Below are 13,665 nucleotides of genomic sequence, written 5' to 3'. Positions count from 1 at the left end.
CGCCTTGCTGAAGTCAATAAACATTGCCAAGCGTATTCTATTCTATAGAAGACCTCTTACCGCGTCTTCTGTTCTATAGAAGACCTCTTACTGTGTCTTCTATTCTATAGAATACCTTTAAAGGCACCTTCTTTTTTTAGATTGATTGCTTTATTTGGATAAATAATATATTACAATTCATAAGTCCCGCGAAGCTTGAGGCTTGTCTGCAGTATAAACTTAAAAATAATAATTCAATTATTTACATTTCCATAAAGTAAAAGAGAGCGAATTTTGGAGAGTTTTGGAGACTATTGTTACTGAGAACTTATAAGCTTTTGCAAGCCAAATTTTCCTTGTAAGAATTTGCAAGTTTAATCAGCTGATTAAATTCGAATGTTTTGTGGTGGACTTTGCAATTTTTGGCAAAAACATAAACAACAATTTGGTTATTAAAATAATAACAAGATAAAAAAGAGATGAGACGACTAAATAAATTCAGGAACACTACTTATTTTGTAAAATAACTTACATATTTTGTAGATAGTGATGATTGTTTTATTGCTAAGGTATCAAATCCCAGCAAAAAGCGGCGCATCCATAGAGTAGGAGGAACACTGTGTGGACGGCCATCCGTTAATTTATGATATGGAAAGATAATTATTTGTTTGTCAAATCAGCTGACTTCTTGCAAGTTTTTGCAAATTGTTGTTCGATAAGATTCTGCAAATTTTTAGCTTCGAGAGAGTAAAATAAGTGGAGAGAAGTTACTGAGAACTTGCTGAGTACTTGCAAGTACTTTTTACTTGCGAAGTTATCGTACAGACCTTATTATTTTTGTCGATCTTTAGATCACACATATTTTGCCATACTTTTCAATCTATAGATCCCCACGTATTTTGCCATAATTAGATCATATGTTTTTAGTGCTTTTCTATAATTTCGATATAAAAACTATTCATCGATATTGGCATAAAAAATTAAGTATCAATAATATCGATTTTCCCAACGATGGTTTGCCAGCTCTACTTTCGACTTTTTCATAACCGCAGACAATCGATTATTCGTCGATTATCGAATTTTCTTTTGAAACTGTAAAACCCCCAAAACAGTAAAACCGCCAAGTCAACAAACAATAGGCAAACTCGAAAATCGATCACAAGATAATCGATTATGCGATATTCCCTCCAGACAAAAGACGACTACTGTTTTTAGACTTTTGGCTACAAAAAGTCGATTAATCGAAAGTCGACTTACCTATCCCTAGTTTCTCTGTCAACCACTCATGGGTTGTTCCATATTCCCCGCTTCTTTCCAAAACATTTAAGACCCATTGCAACGTAGAGTATTGCAACTCTGTTAAGTCAATTAAGGACATTTGCAAATATGTTACGAAAGGTAGTGATATGGCGGCTTTTGGTCTTCAAGCACCATACCTAAATGATGAAATCACGACTGTTGCACACTTGTCAGTTCATCTTGAGAATGGCCAACGTGTTTATTTCGCTGAAGCAAATGCCGTTCCACGTGCACAAACTCCACCATCGACAACGTTGACCAGTTTCTTCTCGATTTGTCAAAGTGATTCGTTGCCACGCACATTACTACACACAAAAATGCCACGTTATTACACAACGCTCAAGGAAACAATTTCAACGACGAAAGCATGACGATGTAGTTTCTGGATACCCTGATATACGTCCTTCTGAAGCTCTTGGTCGCATTTATACTGTTCACGCAAAGAATGATGACTGTTTTTACTTGCGATTAATGTTGGTGAATGACCGTGGTCTCACATCTTTTGAGGCGCTTCGAACAGGCGCTGCATGCTATGAGCTAAATTTGCTTGAATATGATTCGCATTGGGACACGACAATCGGTGGAGCAGCTCTCTCTCTCTCTTCATCTCCATGTCAGATACGCACATTATTTGCAATTATAATCTCCACATGTTTTCCATCAAACCCACGTGAGTTGTGGGATACAAGGATTATATGTCAGAAGACATTTTACACCGAGTATATGTTCATTCGAGGAATTCATATCTTGAGATTAATAACGAGTCGCACAACCAAGCTTTGATTATAATTGAAGATACATATGTGTTACCTCATGTGCAGGTGTTGGACTGGGAATGCCGTCGCCAAATCGTGCAATATATGAGGCCTTTGATCGAGAACGAGAATACGATACAAATGCGTTAAGACAAATGGTTGTCGAACTGCTCATTCGGCGTTGAAGCTTCCATTATACCTTCAATCAGTAGAAGAACCAGTATGCAACATATCGAAAAATTCATCAATGGGCAAAGTTTTGAATACAAGCAAAATCATTACCTGGGTTAATGTACAATGTCGCATAAACGTCCGTTCAAAGCACTGAATCGAACTATGAAAGATTTGCGGAATGACACAAGACGTTTTGGGGGTGCTTTGATTCAACTCTCGGATGATTTTCGGCAAACGATTCCAGTCATACCAGGATCTACAGCTGCCGATGATATCAATGCTTGCCTGAAATCATCTTCATTGCGGCCTCATTTCCAGAAACTTGAGCTAACTACTAATATGCGGGTTTCATTGCAAAACGATCCCTCAGCCGAAGTTTTCTCCAAACAGCTGTTAGATATTGGTAATGGTTATATCCGTGTAGACCCTTTGAATGGTCTAATTTCATTTCCGCCGAATTTTTGCACATTCGTCCCAACTAAGGATGACCTTATCAACAAAGTGTTTCCAAACATTATTTACAACCAAAAAAATTGTGATTGGTTAAGTGAAAGAGCAATTCTAGCGGCTAAAAACGTGAATGTAGACAATTTGAATTACACAATTCGATGGTACCTACTATCCCACTTAATTCTTGAATTCGTTGGATGTACCTGGGTTGCCGCCACACAATTTGTAACTGAAGGTTGGGTCAGAAGTTATAATGCTTCGCAACTTCAACCAACCGGAATTATGCAATGGAACGCGTTTGTTGATCACAAAACTCTTAAGCAATGTTATTCACGCCACTATTTTAAAAGAAAAATTTAAAGGGGAGGAAGTTCTCATTCCGAAGATTCCAATGATTCCAACCGACATGCCATTCGAGTTTAAGCGAATACAATTTCCAATTCGTCTCGCATTCGCCATGACAATAAACAAATCGCAAGGTCAATCATTGAGTGTATGTGGCTTGAATCTTGAAGATGAATGTTTTTTACATGGCATGATCGCATGATCCCGTGTCGTTAAACCATCCGCATTGATCATTTTTGCACCTAATGATAGAACTAAAAATATAGTCTATCATAAAGTGCTTCGATGATTTAAAATCTGTTTGACATCAATAAATTAACTTCAATTTTAGCAGCGAAAACAAGTACTGATTTTGACAATTCGCACTATTTCGAAATGGTCTCATGGCAGAAAAGGCTAAAACCTAAAAAAATCGCGAAAATCTACGAAGAAATTTGCAAAAAATATTTTGAAGAAAGTAAATTTTTCCACCCATCATCACTTTTTTGGGCATTTTTTTTTTGCGAAAATTGTACATGCACAAACAGAGAATATTTTTGTGCTTCGGTTTTGTTAATTTTTAAAAGTTCTGCAGACATTTTTTATTTACAATCAATTTGATTTCCATTGCATTCAAGCGATTCATTACAAAAATTAACCGTGAAATTTTAAAAAAATGACGTTGTATAAATTGTCGAGGATATTAGCGGTTTTGAATGGTGCAATCCCGATTATACATACAGTGACTGTCACTGAAAATGATGCAACCTGAAATAAAAAATGTAAACGTTGATAACTTGGAAGCGGGCCGAGATTTTTTAACAATTCAAAAAACATTTTGTAGGCTGAAACGTTGTCTTTAAGATGACATACAAAAAATATTCCGTTTACAGTACCTTTATACTAAAATTTTACTGGAAAACAAAAAATTGGCATTTTTGAAGTGAGCATTAAAAATAATGCACCACAATAATGGATTAATCATTTCCAAATTTTTCGCTTATTATGGCATTTTAGTAATCAGAATGGTGGAATAATTGGTTCCCTACCGTTTTCGGTAGTTTTGTCATTGATTCCGAAAAATGATGTTCCTGACGTAATTTTGGCATGATTGTAATTAATGTCCCTTTGTAGGAAATTTGGCCAGAAATTTCTAGTTTTTGAAGTTATTTTCCTACAAGTGACTATTAAAAATCATTAAGGGTTGTGTGCAGAGTACGTACAAACAATCTAATTATATATGGAAAGTCCTGTATTAGCCAGGCTTGTCCCATATTACACTAGTCATTAACGGCGTTGCCCTGATAGAGGTAAAAATCAGGGCATAGAACAACATTTTTTGCACTTTATCAATTAATATTTCAAACTGTTGTTTTATTGTTATTTTCGTCATATTTTAGATACACAAAATTAACTAAGCATGCAATTAATCAACAATTGTTAAGATTTTTTTTTGCTTTCAATTTTACTTCTTGTTTCTTCGAAAATATTCACTGCAACTGAAAAATAGCCGGTTCGTCAACTGAGATTCGCAACTTCAGTTGAAGGTTGCCATACATAAAGCAATTTTGATAACTGACAACTCCACTCAACGATAATTGCTATCGATAATCGACCCCTTAATTTAACAATCAAAGGTTGTTTACGAAGATTATCCATTGGTACAAAACATGGCAAAATTACCCAGGTAGTGGCATCGTAAAATTTGGAATATGTTATGTCAAAACTTTCTTTATGTTGTTGGGGAAATTACAACAAAAAAATTTTTTTTATAAAGGGATTTGACTTTTCATTTTCGATCAGCTGGTGTGATACCACTACCTGGTAGTTCTGCCATGGTACAAAATAATTATCTTTCCATATCATTAATTAACGGCTGGCCGTCCACATAGTTGGCACGGCTTTCACCTCACGTTATCAGACACAATTCTGCCAATTGGGGCTGTCAAAATATCCAAATCGAGCATGCTATAGTAGATTTCCATCATTTCAGTTATGCTTTAATCATTATCGATAGTGCAACAAGGTTATATACGACTATATACAGGATGCTATGGCGAATTGGCGGCACGACAAAAGGATTTTGCGAAATTTTTAAGCATAATTAACCCACTTAGCGCCGAGATTTGCGAGAAAACATAAAATGTTATATGGAAATGATATTCTTGAGGCTTTTTAAGCATTTTTTAATAAATAACCTTTTTCTCTAAAACGTATAGTTTTCCTGTAAAAGGGCATTTTTTAAAAAAGTGACAATCCCTTAAAAGTGGAATTTTTGAAATGCTTGAGTTTTAAGAAAAAATTAGTGAAAATGCAGAGGCCAAATGAAACTTTATGAGCGTGTAATGATAGATAATAGACAATATTAAAGAATGCCAAAAAATTCACAAAAATATGCGAAAATACCCGAGTTTTACGTCAATTTTTGCAACCATTTTTTTGTGGCGTTTAAACGACCAGTGGCTTTAAGTGGGTTAAAAGATTGCAGGACGAGTTTGGTGTTGCTGTTGTGATGACGAATCAAGTAGGAAAAAATTTTCAGACTGATGCATCGACACCACGTCTATCATTACGCAAAAGTCGTGGTGATACAAGGATTTGCAAAATATGTTTAGAATCGGAGGCAATGTTTGCGATCTTATATTAAGGCATAGGTGATGCCAAAAATGAATAAATTATGGCCAACTTTTTCCTCACTTTATAAAGAGTATTATATTACGGCATTAATCGATTTTTCATATGTTTTTAATCAAAAAAATTATGCGTTATTGTAAAGATTTATAAATGGGTGAATATTGCGAAAAGACTAGTTTCTGTGTCCCAAAGCATTTAGGGTTAAAAATATTGAAAAAATATATTTTTAAAAACAGAATAAGTAAAACAAAATGTCCTTTAACGAGGTCCGAAAAACAAAATAAAATATTTTACATATTTATATCCAAAAAATTGGTCGCAAGGTGCAAAACGTCATTACCGTGCGTGTGCCCAACCTTTTTGTGTTCAAAAAAAAAAAAAACAGTGCTATTCATAAATTTATTAAAATATATTATATAAATGAAGTACGCCGATTTATTCTAGAAGAATGAACCAAGTCAATTTTGATTTCATAAATATAATTTTATTTTTCAAATTATGTTTTTGAGACATTTTAGTCGTGTCCTAATTTTTTCGTCATTACCGTGAGTTAATGTGTTTATTAAGAAAAAATGCTTTAAACCGGCTTTTTTGTTTATAAGTAATCTGTCAAAGTAACGACAATTCCCGTTAGTTTTAAAGATAATCGACAAAAGTGAAATATGTCAATTGTTTTAGAGCTGTTGAAGTGTTTAATGTTTTTTGTGCATGTTCCACAAATTTCGTCATTCCCGTGGTGAGTATATTTTCCGTTATTTATGTTATAATTTCCAAAATAATGGTATGTGTATGTTAATCTTTTTAGTCAGTATTAATTTATTTTTAAATTTTATAAAAAAAAAATCATTACCGTGCGTATAATTAATGTAGATTCGAGATTATTCAATCTATGATAATTATTAAATAAATTTATCATACGATTTTTAAACAAACCATCAAATACAACATGGAACCATAAAGAAAAAGTAGAAATGCAGGGGAAAAATAAATAGTCAATAAGGAAATGTACATGTCGACCGGGCCCGCCTATATGATACATACACCACTGTGAATATGTTAAATTCTATTTATTAGTTATATCCAAATAGACCAATTTCAAAGTCAAGGTTGTAGTTAATTAAAACAATGAAAGGACAAATGAATCTTATAAAATTTAATATTTAAATATCGTCCCCGTGCGACTACCGTCATTCCCATTCTTTGAAAAATTCCTTAAAATCCATAAATATACAGACCCCCCGCTAATTAATGCATAAAATAGTCTTATATAACAGTATCAAACGAAAAATAGTTATTTAAAGCCATTTTCGCACTTTGCCGTTTCGACACTAAAGACTAGTCTTTCGCAATATTCACCCAAATAAGATCAAAAATATTCGGTTTTCAATTTCACCAATAATAACAACTCAGTATTTTAGAAGCCCATGCCCAATATTCAAAAAACCAAATACTTAAAAATATGTTGGTCCTGTGGCAATTAAAAAGTGTATGTAACATGGATCCATGGCAACCCTATAAGCGAGAATAACAAAGAAAACGTTGTTAACCCTGCTTTCTATGCCTCAAAAATATTCGGTTTTTGTAACTTTTGTTAAATATTTTGCCAAAAAACAGGTCATTATCGGACTGCAAAAGTCACGAAAATATAGAAATAATCGATTTCGTGAAACACATAAGCCAGCCAAAACTAAGAACTGGGAGGGAAGGTAGAGGAATCTCCAGAAAAATTACGGCTAAAGCGCCCTTAATTTTCTTGAAATTGGTCACTGAGTCCTAAATGACGTTCAGAAGATAGAAAATATGCACTTATATTACAAAAAAATCGTAGGGATAAAGCCATTCATGGCCTTGGAACACATCACACACCATCAGATTATTTACGTAACCAAAAATCTAGTTCAAGTTTCGCCTTGATGTACCTTCAAAACGTGATGTACATCAGAAACTTGGTGAAAAGGAGTTAGTTTTGAATGCCTAAGCAGGAAAATCAGTATACCAACAAGTTTGCGGCCTTTCTGTGTACTCCAACACAAAAAGTACAAAGGAGCTTCTAGGAGACATGTATTTATCAATGACTTATGTGTTACAAGGCCATGAAAGGCTTTATCCTTACGGTGTTTTGTAATGTAAGTGCATATTTTCTATATTCTGAAAGTCATTTAGGACTCAGTGACCAATTTCAAGAAAATTAAGGGGGGAATTAGCCGTATTTTTTTAGGAGATTCCTCTACTTTCCCTCCCAGTTCTTGGTTTGGCTGGCTTATGTGTTTCACGAAATCGATTACTTCTATATTTTCGTGACTTTGCACATTATTTCAACTTTATTCGACTAAATATCCAAAAATTTCCTTTTATTTCTGTTTTTTTTTATAATGAAATATGACCAGTTTCCCTTTTCTGGGATAGCGTTTTTCCTTAGCGCTACATTTTAATAATTTGCTATAAAACGAAATATTTTTGCACACGGAAACAAAGATTCTTTTCGCAATTATCAAAATGTATACTAATATTGTAGAAAAAGTTCGATAATGACCTGTTTTTTGGCAAAATATTTAACAAAAGTTACAAAAACCGAATATTTTTGACGCATAGAAAACAGGGTTAACAACGTTTTCTGTTATTCTCGCTTATAGGGTTGCCATGGATCCATGTTACATACACTTTTTAATTGCCACAGGACCAACATATTTTTAAGTATTTGGATATTGGGCATGGGCTTCTAAAATACTGAGGTGTTATTATTGGTGAAATTGAAAACCGAATATTTTTGACACTCACTGTATATACAGTTATGGACAAAAGTTTACATACACCCCATAAATCTCTGGTTTTAGGGTAGGTAGTTTTATTTCTTCTCACTAATAAACAATATTGCATACAACAAAAGTATATTCCATAATACAAATAACGGTAAATTTTAGAAAAACGAAAAAATGAGGGACAAAAGTTTACATAATAGAGCTGGCAAACTATCGATAATGGCTCAATTCGATATTTCCGTTTTAAAACATCGATAAAATCGATAGTATCGTAGATTTGCCACACCTATTTATAATCCAAAATGGCGGACAAATGTGTGTTGTTTACTTTTCGTATGTCAATGAAATAAAACAAACAAATTGAAATTATTGCTGTAAAATAAGTTGTTTTGGAAATTGTGCTGCTGGTTCGGATGCGAAAGTTGATCCATCAAAGTATATTACGAAAAATGTAATATTTGCCATGCTTAGCTTGTCGATGGAATTCAAGAGATGTTTGCATGGCCGGCAAGGTAAGTAAAGAGCCGAAATAACAAGCAACAGTCACAACTATTTTTCATCCTTGCCGGTTAAATGTGAACATTCTTTGAAACCAGACCAAGCTAATGCAGTTGTTTCAAAAGAAAGTATCAATCAATATTATTGAATTGCCCAGTGCAGAAGATGAACGGATGATTGAAGAGTTTAAACGCAGCCGCAGCAGCCACTGCAATAGATTGGATGCAGCCAAAGGCCACTTTCATATTGAATGGAAGAGATGAATCGAAAGATGGAACCACCAACATCCACAGAACCCGAGTAAGTTTCAGTAACAAAATAAGAAACTTCATTTTTTTTAACTTTTAGTGATATTTTTAGGTTTATTGTATGAAGTACTACCTAAATCGAAGGCTTATTTGCGTTCAAAATTAATTCCTGATGCTGATTTGAAGACTGGTGATGATGTTCGTTGGATTTAATGTATATACCAATACAATATTTTTACCAATACTCCAGAGGAAAAGGTCCACTATTCCTGTTTTGTATTGTCGCATGTATGTGATTGCAGTTGAGGCTTAAAGCGGAATTTGTTTGCTGATGTCGTGAAATTGGCTTGGAATTATGTATTACGTTTATTCAGTAATGATTTAAATATATTATATGCATGTCTTGGCTCGCACTTTATGGTTTGATTTCAGTTTAGGGATGTAGTGCTCGTCACCTGAAATGTCCGAAGACGTAACCCACAAAATCAAAACTTTAAAGGAGAAGTAAAAAACGTTATAAAATTAAAAACTGTTATATGGGATAGTAATCTTATGAGTTCGAGTATATGGGATATTATCAATCCTATACGAATGGGAGTAATTAATGAAACCAAAACCGCGGAACCGCTTTGTTTTGCGATCCGTCATTACAACCCATTTTCCGAAATGGCATTTCTTGTATAAGATCTTTATTTTTGAACGCAGAGGCTTGAAATTTTGACAGAGCATGTATTTTTTTTTTTGTGTCAGATTGCATCAAAAATCTAATTTCGATTTGCGTGTTTGTTACGTCTTCGGGCATTTCAGGTCAGGTGCTGTATCTTCAGTCGAAAGCCACCTTAGGTCCATTTTGTTCATGCTGACAACCAGAGCTCCGAATACTCGCTCGAATTCCACTCGCGAGTTAAACTCTTCTCGAATTAGAGCAAATTGAGGGGGATAGCCTGCCCCTCCCCACCACCAAATAAAAACGTATCCCACCCCTAATAAACTTGCCCAACACCCACCAAAAAAATTACCACCTCACCCCAAAATTTCACTCGCGAGTAAATCGGAGCTCTGCTGACAACATATTAGGAAACCTGTTGTAGTATTTATACTTTTCTATTCAAATACTTTGTTAAAACTTTTTGTTTCAAGTCATAGCAATCAATGAAAAATATTTTATTGCTTTTTGTCGTTTTTAAACTCTTTGAAATATTATTCTTGTTATTCTTGTTTGAAAAGCCTTCGAGTATTGTTGTTTTTAATTTACAATAAACGTTTTTGTATTTGTTTTGTACACCACGGAATTTTCAATTTGGGAACTTGCGGACTCACGGTAATTCTTACTGCGTGGAATAGATACAAGGATCTTAGGAGAGGATCATCTAACAAAACCTATAGCGAGGATGCCACTAGTGTAGGAAATGAGGAAAATATAAACAGTTTTTCTAAAAATCAAATATAACAGTGACCTACTGTTGGAATGTATTTCTAAATATGACTCCATTTATGTACTTCTGAATGTTTAAGTTCTGGATTGAAAAATTTTTACCAAAAAAGTAAACAACAAGTTATAATAAATGGGGGTTATGGATTATTTTTCCTTGTTTATTTTTCAATCGCTTCTGAACAAGGGAAACATATACATATGTATAAAATTAAATGTATTGTATTTCTATTTTTTGATCATTGTACTGCGTTTGTTGTGGAAAGTAATATTATTTTTTTGCATAGTCGTTCCAGTCGAAAAATTCTTGTTAACAAATGCAAGTATATAAATATGTATAGCATTTCCAAATTAAATGAAACCTTTTCCAAATTGAATGAAACCTTTTGAATAATTTGAAAGTTCCTATAATCTTATAGGAAAATCCCTGCCTAATTAGAACTTATGTTCTAATTATTTGAGCTAATGTTCAAAGAGTAGAACTAAGGTTCTAATGGGAAAACGCAGTAGGATTAGGACTTAGGTCCTTAAAAGGGATTACTTACGGAATTCTTTTGGGTTTCAATTACAACAGAGGAGTTGTTCGGAATTCAAACTTACATATTGTGTTTATTTATTGTGAGTTATAGAAATCCAAGAGTGCGATCCGTGCTGTTGTCGGCTTGAGTAGTAAATCCAAAAGAAAAAGTCATTTTGCATGCTGCTCATCGGCAGCCACAAGAGAAAGGCCGAACAAAAGCACGGATAAAACATAGATTGCAATTGTTGCCATATTACTAAATAATAGTTCATGGTTGTATTTATCGATATACAGGGCCATTATAAATTCAGATAAATTCGATATAAATATATTTACATTAGGAATTAATTTTAGATTATTTTAAATTCAATTCAATTTCTTAATTAATGATGATTAAGATAAACTACTCTAAACATCCGCCCGCCTCTTGACATCGGTCAATCATCAAAGGTTCCATTCAAACGCTTTAATGCCATGATAGCCTGTTGCACAAGTCTACGTTGTTTCATCATGTTTTGCGACCTTTCAACGATATCTATGGAATTGGACCTTTCTCTTCTGATTGGGGTGCGAACTCTTTCCTCTGTAGATAATACCCTTCCTCTTCTTTCTGAATTACGGAATCTTCTATCTACCCTCTGTGTGGAATTGGACCTTCCAGATGAGCTCATTCGATCGTCTTCATGTTCACGCTGATTGGTTTCCCTCCTTCTTAAAAGACTTCTCTGTCCTTGTAAGATTTGATCGTAGGTGAACGTCTGTACGGAAGGAAGATGAAGTAAAGTGTGATGTTCTTCACCACATCGTGCACACGCGTCTTCGGATGGACATTCACAGATTTTATGGGACCGAGCAAGGCAATTGAGACAGTACCCTAGGCGTCGTACTTACGGAATGGCTGTCGGTCTGTTTTAGGATGATGTTTTAGTTGTGGAAACCAGATGTGATGCAAACATCCAAATGATTGATGTGATCCAATTATTGATTTGGGTGAAATAGGATTTTGTTGGTTTGCCGCTGTTAGAAAATTTAATTAGAAGCACAGTCACTGTTATTTTCCCTTCCAGTTGGTTGCTGCAATGAATTTCCTTTTGTTGAAGTTGGAATAAAAAACGACGTTGATTCCCTTTTATGAGTTCTGTCGTATTTCGTGAAATAAATGTTGTTGGGTCTCTGGCTTCGAGAAACTTGTGTACCTTCCGTCTGGTGAAAATACCTGGGTTGTATGATGAGTAAAAAGAACTTGTTATTTTCAGAATTTACAAAATAACTGAAGTGATATTAAACTGCATTACTTTGGATATAATTGTAAAAAATTCTTACAATTTGTTTCTGGATATTGTTCCAAACTTCCTTTTCGCCTTGCACACTTTTTTGGCACGACGTTGTGACTCTCTGGCTTTAGAGATACGTGCGCTTTTATAAATTGCCCTTGGAATTTGCTCCAAACGTTTTCTCTGGGATTGCAGACAATTTTTTGTGACACGATAATATTGCTCTCTGTCGCTGGGATCGTGTGTGCCTTCGTCTGGCGGAACAAGCACGTTTGCAAGAAGACTATTTGCAAGATTTCAAATTGATTGTGGTACTTATTCCAAACGTTTTCTCGAACTGTCAGACACTTTGATTGTTAACACGATGTTATGATTCCCCGGCTTCCAGAAGCTTTTGCGTCTTTGTAAATTGATTATGAAATTTGCTCCAAGTGATTTGTTGGGATTTGCAAACGCTTTTGATACGATGTTAAGGCTTCTGGAAACTTGTGCGCCTTTGTAAATTGTGGCCGGAATTTGTTCCAAAGGTTTTGTCGGGGTTTGCGAACACTTTTTTTGTGCCACGATAATACGACTCTCTGTTTCTAGAAAGGTGTGCGCCTTGGTCTATTGGAAAAAGTGTGCTTGCTGCAAAACTATTTTGCAAGATTCCAAATTTATTTTGGTATTTGCTTGAACTGTTTTGTTTAGGTTTGCAGGTACTTTTTAACACACTGGCGATTCTCTGCCTTCTAGAAACTTTTGTCTAGTGGACAACCTTGTTTGCTGCGCAATTATTTGCAATGCTGCAAATTGCTTTTGGTATTTGCTGCAAACTTTTAGTTTGAAGTGGAAACCTTCAGTGATTTTCACAAACAAATTGTAACTTCACGAAATTACGCTGTGTTAGAAAAGCGTACGAATTTTTGATGATTTTTTTCCACGATTTTTTTTTTTAATTTTCGCTTTCTTTTGGTTCCTGTAATATTCGTTTTGCATGTGCTGCTCAATTGATGTAAAGGCAAATGTCAGAATATTGATCATTCACAATAGCGACAGTTGTGTTACAGCACTGTAGCTAAATGTAACTAATGTGTGTGGATTGTTTGATGATAAATCGTATATAAATTTTTGTGATAAATAATTGCAAAATTATTTATTTTTTTATTTCTTTTCAGAAAATAGGAGTGGAGAGTAAATTCGTAGGTTGGTTTACATGAAATTTTCGAAGGACCATGAATAATTTGAAAGTTCCTATAATCTTATAGGAAAATCCGTGCCTAATTAGAACTTATGTTCTAATTATTTGAGCTAATGTTCAAAGAGTAGAACTAAGGTTC

General features: G+C 34.4%; 1 long non-coding RNA gene across 1 annotated transcript; it reads right to left on the bottom strand.

Annotated features, from left to right (window-relative positions):
- Positions 1-11,134: 11,134 nt before the first annotated feature.
- Positions 11,135-13,352, bottom strand: LOC141396946 (uncharacterized). The gene is made up of 2 exons (XR_012411275.1): positions 12,396-13,352; positions 11,135-12,288 (listed from the first exon to the last, which is right to left on the bottom strand). It is a non-coding gene; the product is annotated as an uncharacterized lncRNA (long non-coding RNA).
- Between the last annotated feature and the right edge of the window lie 313 nt (positions 13,353-13,665).

Source organism: Musca autumnalis, unplaced genomic scaffold (genome assembly GCF_047663935.1).
Source record: "Musca autumnalis isolate F117 unplaced genomic scaffold, ASM4766393v1 scaffold_3, whole genome shotgun sequence".
NCBI classification, from domain to species: domain Eukaryota; kingdom Metazoa; phylum Arthropoda; class Insecta; order Diptera; family Muscidae; genus Musca; species Musca autumnalis.
This window is presented reverse-complemented; position numbering and strand designations above follow the sequence as displayed.